A 9,912-nucleotide genomic window follows, 5' to 3' on the forward strand; every position below is an offset into this window, starting at 1 on the left:
AAGTAAACTAATTTAGTTTCAATCTTTTTTTTCTTTTCTTTTGGTCCTAGGGACCGACAGCACTGCATATTTTGTAAGTCTTCCTTATTTAATACACCTGATTTAATACAGGCCTCTATCAACTGAACAGAGTGTGTCAGATAAGACAGACATGTGTGGTTGACCAGGATTGAAAATGGACTGGACTGGATAATGGAATGCATGCTAACTCAAGGATTTCTGGTATTATTGTGCAGGATTCATCAGTGCATGTTATTCAAAAGACAAAAGAGAACCTTCCAGCGATCCCTGTCCTTCAAAATATCCAAGCAAGGACACCACACCCCCTTGCAGTAAGTGCATCTCTACGGACACTTTATTTTCGTTGTTTGAATATATTTTGTTCATTTTTTATATAAAATAAACTGATTTTGCACCCACCGCGTCTGTCCTCAATCACACCGACACACTTGGTTTCCCACCATTGAACCCCTGAGAAAAACAACCAGTTTGCTCTCAGTGGATTTTCCCTGCAATTAGTATGTTATTACTGAGGGAAAACGCGACTGCCATGAAGCTTAAAACAATTTACGAGTTCAAGATTTATTTATTATTTTAGTTTAGAATTTAGGGAGTATTCAGTCAAACACTGCCATAATAAATCCAACGGGAATGTTTGAGTGTATGAATGTGTTCACACGAATGTGTTGCATATATTTGCTGGCAGGTTCTGTGGGTTATCCGGAACCCTGCCTACATATCCTTACAGGAAGTAAAGTCTACAATATTGTTGCGTCAGGCCTCCATGGAAATAAACTGAGCCCCCGGGCTAAAATAAAGCAATCACGTCTCATGTTAAATTTGCATTACTGTAAGTCGAAATTCATGCAAACAAACACGTGATAACAACAAAGAGGTTACACATGAACATGTTTGCCCTTCTGTTTTGGACCCACAAAACAAAAGCTGCATGAATGCAGAATGTCACTGATATTTTGCCCGAGCACAGGGCTCGAAACGTGCCAGTGTGGAAGTGCCATGGGGAGCTCTGACTTTGCATCAACAAAATCTTCCCCAACATGGGTGAGGGGGGTGAGAGGGCTGATGGGAAGGCTTATCTGGCCTCTTACTGAGCGCACAGACGTTTCAACCTCGCATGACTGGGGAAAGAAGAGGATGTAGAGAAAAGCCAGACGAGAGTTCTTAGCCTTCTGTGTGCAAAACAGCTTCTGGAAGGAAAAGCTTGGAAGGATTGCACAATCACGCACACAGCAATCAATCCAGCTATAGACGGCTTCCATTGAGATGGTGCCATTGCACAGGCTAGCGAGACAAGACAAGTCTGCAACAAGGTGCACCACAAGCATTCAACACCACAAATGATGGTTTCTTCTCAGGACAGAATAAACCTATGACATCCAACAATATGCCCAGGAACATTCGGTGCAGGATGTTCATTCATGTCTCTGTGTTCCTTTAATATGTCAGAATGTCCTCAATGCTTTTACCTTCAAGGCAATATAGGAAACCTTTGTGGAATCAGATTTTCTCATTTATTGGAGAATATGTGAGTGCTCTTTGTGCATGCTAAGCTTGCTGCCACCATGCTAGAGTGTTGAGAATGATTACTAAGGATTTTCACATTTCTAGATTGCTACTAAGGCATTGCTTGGTTGTTCTGGGTGGTCAATAGGGCATTTCTGGTCAGTTTATAAGGTGATTATGGGTGTTTCTTGGGCAGTTTATGGTGCTTATGCTTTGGGGGTTTTTAGGTGGTTACTAGGCATTTTCTAGATTGTCTGGGTGAGTACTACACCTGGGATGTTCTGATGATTACTAAAGGCTCTTTCCACCGAACGATACGGTTCGGTACAGTACAGTACGGTACAATTCAGGAAAGTACACCCTGATTCTGCTTGTGTTTCAACCACCAACAGGACCCTTACCTGACAGGGGTAGTGTATGCCAGAAAGTAGGGACCGACATCATTCTCGCGCAAAGAAGAAAGCGCGACATTGTGTATGTGTATGAAAATATAAAATTATAAAATACACTTCAAAAATCCAAAAATGCACTCTGATGTAAACAAGTCCAACACACGAGCAGCATGGTGGAATGAGTGAAGGAGACGCTTCATTCCCCTTGTAGCACGCACAAGTGACAATCCTCTGTCGACCAATCAACATTCAGCAGTGAGTCTAGCGCCACCCTTTAGGTACCAAACTACTGTGCTAGGTACACCAATGGAAGGGTCTCAAAAAAGTGGTACGTTTATGATGGTTCGAAACCACTGTGGGAGTGAGGTTTCAGGGGTAGGTGTTACAGAGGCCAGCTGTAAGAGTGGTGTTTCCCACGCAACAAGGAAACTCGCTGCATAACCATCACAGCGCAATAAATTGTAGTAGTTACTTTGATGCCCCTTCATTGCTTGAACCATGTTGGTTCAACTATATAGGATTGCTGAACCATCATCATGGAGGTGGTGAAGTAATAACTTCTGCTATGATTCAAGATCACAATTAATGTCAGATAACAGTTAATTTGCATGAAAAAGAGAAAATCATTATTTTTATTCATGTAGTATGTAATTGGCATGCACTTTACTCCTGTGTATGTATATGTATATATATATATATATATACATATATATATATATACAGTTCAGTCAGTCAGCAGCTCTTTTCAACAAACTAATTTCTCATATGCTGCTATAAAATAATAAAAATGGCAACTGAGGACTACTTTAATATTTTTGTGACTGGTTGTTTTGCTTTATTTGATGTTTGTTTTTTGTCATGTAGTATGTAATTGGCATGCACTTTACTCCTCTGTATGTATATATATATACAGTGGGTACGGAAAGTATTCAGACCCCCTTCAATTTTTCACTCTTTGTTAATATATATATATGTATATATACAGATGTATATATACAGTTCAGTCAGTCAGCAGCTATTTTCAACAAACAAATTTCTCATATGCTGCTATAAAATAATAAAAATGGCAACTGAGGACTACTTTACTATTTTTGTGACTGGTTGTTTTGCCTTATTTGATGTTTGTTTCCATCGTGACGCATGGGTTCCCTCTTATGTCATACTCTTACATTTAGATAAATCAAGCGTAGCATTAGTTCTGGTAGGTCACATTAGTCAAGCTTGCATCAGCTGACTCTCAGCTGATCCCCATCTACCTATAGGAATATGACACCTATCTAAGCATTCATATATAAGGTTCCTCAGTATTATCATCAGTTTTCGCATTGCTCAATAGCTAATTACCCTCCTCCATCCCCAGCTCCTCCTCTGTCAGTCAGGATTCATTCTTCTGATTATCCTTTGAATCAGACAAATTTTAAAATGTGGCTAGGCTAGGCTGCATGGATGCGCAGGGAGTTCTTGCCCAGAACAGAACCATACCGCCAGTCCAAACTGTATGCTAATTGTCAATCATCTTTGACGATAGTGGTCCTGACAGAAATAAATGGAATGAAAGATATAGAATCTGCTGCATGCTTCTACTTGAGAGCATGATCTTCAAGTCTTTAAGTCGTACTAACAATAAGTGTTGTTATGCTCCTAACCACAGAAGTTTGCATGCATTTGTTGTAACTACAGAATGATTCTAGGAAATATTTAATTGCTGAGCTACAGTAAGTTGGTAAGAACTGTACTTGCGACCATAGTTGAGTGGTTGCTACTTCATTTTTAGAGTGTTGTGGTTGGTTGCAAAATGGATGCTGGTCTTTTGATATGGCTTGGGCCCCTCCTTGTAAGTCTATGGTTATTTTTTAACCTGTTTTATCATTCACCAAGGTGAAAGATGTTTGATTGTAACAATATCCCCTCAACAAGCCACAAAAATTGAGTTATGACTCATATCTGTAGCACAAACGTTGCATGATGAGTTATATATGAAAGTTTATTATGAGGGGTTCGGAGGTCGTTTAAATCCATAATCCTAAAATGACGAATATTAATACTGATGCTTGCAAATACCTTTTACTACAACCTGTGAACCAGCACAAGCTAAAATAATAAAAGGAACCAGCTGGCTGTAAGCTGCAAATATTCTTGTTTCATCTTCTTAATGTTTCCCTGGCCTCTATCTCTCAGATGAGGAATGCACCCCTGATAAGACTCATTTTATCAAGCCCTGACACATTCCTTCACATTTTCATCCCACTCTGTTTCTTTTTTCCCCAAACTCCAAAGCTCTTTTTCTTTCAGCTCGGCTCAGCCCAAATTTTTGAGCAGTTAATGTATTCCCTATCCTCTCTTCAAAGCTCGGTGTCTCTCCCGCCTTGCTCATGTATGTCTCAGGCTATTCCTGCACAAGATTGTGCATCACAGATCTGTCCACCAAGACTGAATAACATGCCATATGTAATCCGTAACTGCTCCCGTGTTTGGCAGGATCATTATCAGGCAGAAACACATTAGGTCCTGTGTCAAACATGCATTAATAAAGTATGTGCCTTGTATGCAAAAACAGCTGAAATTCCAGATATTTGTAGGAAGGTTTCGAACTTTTGCTACACGCAGAAGCGGAAGGTCAGGTGTTTCTGGTATTGAATGTTTCACTTTCTCTGCTGACGGCCTGAATCAGCAGAATTCGTATTTAACGAAAGGCAGACAGAGCGCTAATAATACCCTCATGAGCAGCTCATGTGGCATGCAGTCAGTGAAAAGTGAAGAGTATTTTTTTTACAGTAAAATGAACTGTTATATAAATCCTCACAGTTTGTCTTGTACTGTAATGGAAGCAGAGAAGTACTGTACTTCCGTCTATTCAGGGTAATATTTCCTGTTTGTTGTTCAGAAATACATTAAAGGGAAAGTTCACCCAAAAATGGAAACTGTCATCATTGACTTGCTCTCATGTCACTCCAAACCTGTGTGGCTTTTTTTTGTGGCTTTTTTTTCCCTCTGTGGAACATAAAAGATGATATTTTTTTTTCCACACAAAAAGGAAATCTATAGCTACCAAAATATCTTCTTTTGTGTTCCACAGAAGAAAGAAATCATCCATGTTTGGAATGACATGACAATAATGACAATTTTCATTGATCCCTTTAAATGACTGAGAATAAATTTCCTCGCATCCCATTTTGTTTGTGGTATAAACAATGAATGACAAATGTTACTTTAAAAAGCGATCAGATTGATGATTGGGGATGATAATAAAACTGGTGGAAAATCCGGTCACTTTATTTTAAGGTTCAATTCTCGCCATTAATAAACCATTAATTATGACTTTTGCCTTAATAAACTCCTAATTTTCTGCTTATTAATAGTTAGTAAGGTAGTTATTAAGTTTATTGGGTAGGATTAGGGATGTAGAATATGGTCATGCAGAATATGTGCTTTATACACACTAATAAACAGCCAATATGTTAATAATAGGTATGCAAATAAGCAACTAGTTAATAGTGAGAATTGGTGCCTATAGACTTACATCGATGGAGGGACCTGAGCCATATATAGTGATTTGGGGTGGGCTTTTTAGATGAGGAGAATTAAAGCAACGCTCTTGCATAATTGTGGCAAGTCTTGTTTTGGAAATAACCGCTCATATTCTCTTTAGAATATCTAAAAATCTATGCACGATGTCTGCTGTGTAAAATTTATACTGTTTAAATGATATACAAAACATAAATTACAGTCTGTGAAATTCTCTTGGAACTGTGACCTACACTTATTCTGTCAAAATATGATGTCCCGAGTTTTACAGGAAGTCTCTTTTGTTTAGTCTAGAGTTAAGAATTAGATGTTATATGGTACTGAAGCACTTAATAGTGGTTTATGCATATTTTTTATCCCTATTGTTGTGTTTGAGAACCGAGCGTAACATTTCTAGCCATAGAGAAAGGGTTGTCGCTTTTTTCTTCACTTCTCCCAGCGATCATTCTTTTTCAGCGGTTATATATGAACATATAGAATTTGAGGTATAGCTCTTAATCATATAACATTTGAGATAATGGACTCTGCTATTTTGTGATTTACAAGCAGCTCCAAAATGAACATCCTCCATGTGCCAAAACGAGTAAAAATGTGCTGCTTGGCACAAATATAAAATAGAGCTGCTAGCCTTTAGGCCCAATGTCAGTTTAGAGAAGGATATTCTAACCCACTTTTTATATCGGAAAAATAATGTTTTAAACATTACAATCGCCTAAGGAAATGCTCAGTGACGATCATGCATCTGCTAATAACCTTTACCTCAGTGGAAGAGGTACCATAATAAGATATAGGAAGCCACATGATTTTCATTTAAAATTTCAAGCAGCAACTTAAGCCTCCAAAATAAAATGTACTGAAAAACAAACTTAATGTTTTTTCAATGTTTTATATACCATTTTATTTTACTTTTTTAATAATTATTTGGACAATTACTGTTAAAAGTGTAGTGTGTGCATCTCATAGTATATCAAACCAATAGGCATTTATTTAAAATTACAGATACATATACACACACAAATACACTGTTCAAGCAAAACATTTGAAAAATAAAAAACAAAACCATTATGACACTTTGTGTGTCATGGTCTCCGTCTGTTTAGTTTCTTTGCATTTTGGTTTTCCCTGTTCCCATTTTGCTTGTGTTACTATCATTAGTTTGGGATTAGTTTTCATCTGTCGTTAGTTCCAGTTAATTACCGTTCTCGGCATTTAAGCCCTCTGTTCTCTTTGGTCTGTGTCCGATCCTTTCTATGTTTTATGTGGTTGTGTTTGTGACCTCCAGCGATCTCCTGTGTGTTCATTTGATTAATAAAGACTGTTTCTATTTATTCCTTCATCGTGTGCTCATTACAGCCACTGCTGCTGACACTGTGGTTGTCAAACATTAATTGATTACAGTAACCCATAGTTTACTGTGGGTACTCTGCTAGGACACCTGAGTGAATGAACTTGAGGACAGAAGCTCAAAAGTTAGTTCTCATAAATAAAAACTTTCATAGAAATGCAAAAATACAGTTTTCTGGCTGTTTTCTTGTCTGGAGCAAGTTTTGATCTTGTTTACAGGTGGATAGAGTTGGTTATGTTGAGGTTGGTTTTAGGGTAAGGTATTTTCTTTTCTTTTGTCTGTAGTAGATTATAAGAAACTAAGATGGCAACTAACCAGCATGCTGAGATCTACACAGAGGAAGTCTGAGTCAGGGAAGAATGTGTTTCTACATCTGGACTCAGCATGACAGATACTTGCAGCTTTAGTGCACAAAGCAGGCCTATTATAAGTCTTCAAAGAGATCCTGCCCATCCTGTGCTGAGGGTCTACACCACTCTCTCCTCAGTGCTTCTGCTGTCTGATTCCTGTGGCGTTTGTCTCTGGGGCTCTGAGATCTCGCATTCCTATTTGGCATTCGTGGCAGGCAGACCCACTGTCTGAAAAGTGCAAAGAGGGGGAGTTTTTTTTTTTTTTGAAGGGCTGGGTGCAAAGATGTAGCTGAAGGGATGATATTTGCAGTAATGCTTAAGGATGCAGTTAAATCATAAATCAATTGTCTGGTGTAAATTCTTTTTCAGTCTTTAGAGGAGATAAAGACTAGACCCTTTTAAGTGCCCTACCTCTAAAATGCTGGTGTAAGGCGTGGTGCTTCTAATTCCAATTTTACTGCCAAACAAATTCCATTAAAGATTCTTTTAGTACTTTTGAGAAAGCAGCCACCCTATTACTTTAGCGAAGAAAAATATAAGTCTTGTGAGAAAGAAGTGTGTAAAGGTATTGAATGTTCACTTTTACTGCACAAAAAAAAAAATATTTAAAAAAAGTACTTGCAGATGTAAAATGAATGAAATAAAAGGCCACTTAAGTGTACTTTCATGACTGCTTCTCAACATATTTTAGTAAACTTTTTTTTTAAAGTGAACAAAGAACATTTTATATCATGTGTAATCTTGTCATGCTACAAAAGTACAGATACAAAAGTACACTTTTGTACTTAAATAATTAAATAATTAAAAATAAAGCTAAAGCTCAAGTAATATACTTGAAAGATTATAATTTTAACTGTAAAAAAACAAACTAAAAAAGCAGTAAAAATATAATCTTAAATGAAGTGTGTTATGCAATATTTCATTTAAAGTCAATAGATAAATGTAATGTACTAAATTGCATCTTTACAAATGTGTAATTACAAATATTTTTAAATATATAACATACAAGTTTGTTATAAAACAATACAAAACAGCCATGGATTTGAAAAATTTGTAATTACATTTTTATTTAGCAATTTTGACTTTTTTCACAGAATTTATCTCGCACTTCTAAATGTATATTTTTTCAATTATTTTTTTTCAGCTACAGAATAAAATAAGAAAATTGTAAATGCAACTTTTTATATCACAATTTTGACTATTTTTCTCAAAATTGTTAGTTTATGTCACAAATCGTTCAATTCCGACTTTTTTCAGTGTTTATATCACTTCTGAGTTTATACTGTATATTGCAATTCTGTGTTTGTTTGTTTTTTTATAACAACTGAATAAAAAAATGCAATTGTGACTTTTTATCTCACAATTTTTACCTTTTTCTCAAAGTTTTTGTCACAAATCACACAATTTTTTGAGGTTTTCAGCGTTTATATCTCGCACTTCTGGGAAAAAAAGGCTGGACTGAAATATAAACTCAGAAAAAGTCTGAATTGGAGAGATAAAAAGTTACTTTTTTTTTTTTTTCCTGCAGTGGAAATAAGCTTATAGTACCAGACACATATGTAACAAACACAAGTAACCAAAAGTAACCTTTAACAAAAATGAAAGCCCCAGCACCCATTACAGATGTTAGTACCTGGAACTGCTGGAATAGGCTTCAGCTGAAGGCTGTTTGACATTAATGTGATGTGTTTAGCCTCCTGTGCTAAATGACTGCAAAAGGCCTATGTTTATGTTTCACACAAGAATAATGTCAGCTGTGAGTGTAAATGTGCTGCTGTAAAGCAGGGAAAACCAAACCTGTGTCACGGCTCTCCCAAAGCACTGGAGGACACGGCCTCTGCAGGTTGTCTAATTTGAACACTTGCATGCCACCCTTTCCATCTCTAGTAATATTGTGTTGACAGTGCAGTTCTTGGCAATCCTACAATGATGGCTCTCTGTGACCCCAGATGGCATTAAACACAATCACCATTCATCACCTGCTTGCCTTCCCCAGCAGACAAACGTTTTTAGGTTTTCAGATAATAAGACCAATGTGCTGTTAACTGAGAGAACACATTTCTCTTTATATCGCAGCTATGGATTTAATCCCTCTGCCAACTGGGTGGCAGCGAGTGCCAGGCTGACCATTCAGACTGATTAAACTGCTAATCAAAAGCATTTGAACGTATTAGAAAAAATCAATCTGCTGTGCTCGTTTAGTGTTGTGCGGCTCTATGCAATATGTCTTCTGTTAGATTTCTTCATAAAGACATCTGGTGTGTGGTGGGCATGGCACTAAATCAGATTTTCATTAAGGTTGTCTAGATAAATAGTGGTTCAGACAGCTCATCAACTAGCCTGTTATGAAAATATAAAATTTTGCACATCCCTAATTTAAAGTCATTTTTGGAATGCTACCAGTGTAAAAAAAAAAAAAAATGAATAAAGGATGGTTCACCCAAATGTACTCACTCTCAAGCCATTCAAGATGTAGATGAGTTTGTTTGTTCACAGATTTGTATAAATATAGCATTACATGCAGGGCCGTTTCTAGGCATAGGCGAGCTAGGCGGTCGCCTAGGGCACCACCAGCTGAAGGGGCGCCAATGAGCGCACATACTGGCACTTTTAGCAGGGTTGTGATAAAGAGTGGCATGCTCACCCTGAAATATGACTGCCGCCCCCACTGGATCCCCCAACATTATTGGGCTAGAGTACTGTCAATCTGACGATGCCTGTATGCCACTAGACCAGAGTGCTGTCAATTGCTGCCTGATTGTTGCATGCAAAGTTT

The 9,912-nt window shown here is 37.4% G+C and overlaps 1 long non-coding RNA gene across 1 annotated transcript in view; it reads left to right on the plus strand.

Annotated features, from left to right (window-relative positions):
• The first annotated feature begins 7,895 nt into the window (after positions 1 to 7,895).
• LOC107668705 (uncharacterized) overlaps positions 7,896 to 9,912 on the plus strand; it is a 14,059-nt gene continuing 12,042 nt past the window's right edge. Inside the window, exon 1 of the long non-coding RNA XR_001631922.1 lies at positions 7,896 to 7,907. This is a non-coding gene — a long non-coding RNA (uncharacterized LOC107668705). The remainder of the gene's footprint in view (positions 7,908 to 9,912) is intronic.

The sequence above is a fragment of the Sinocyclocheilus anshuiensis genome, unplaced genomic scaffold, assembly GCF_001515605.1.
Source record: "Sinocyclocheilus anshuiensis isolate Anshui unplaced genomic scaffold, SAMN03320099.WGS_v1.1 scaffold108, whole genome shotgun sequence".
Lineage (NCBI taxonomy): Eukaryota > Metazoa > Chordata > Actinopteri > Cypriniformes > Cyprinidae > Sinocyclocheilus > Sinocyclocheilus anshuiensis.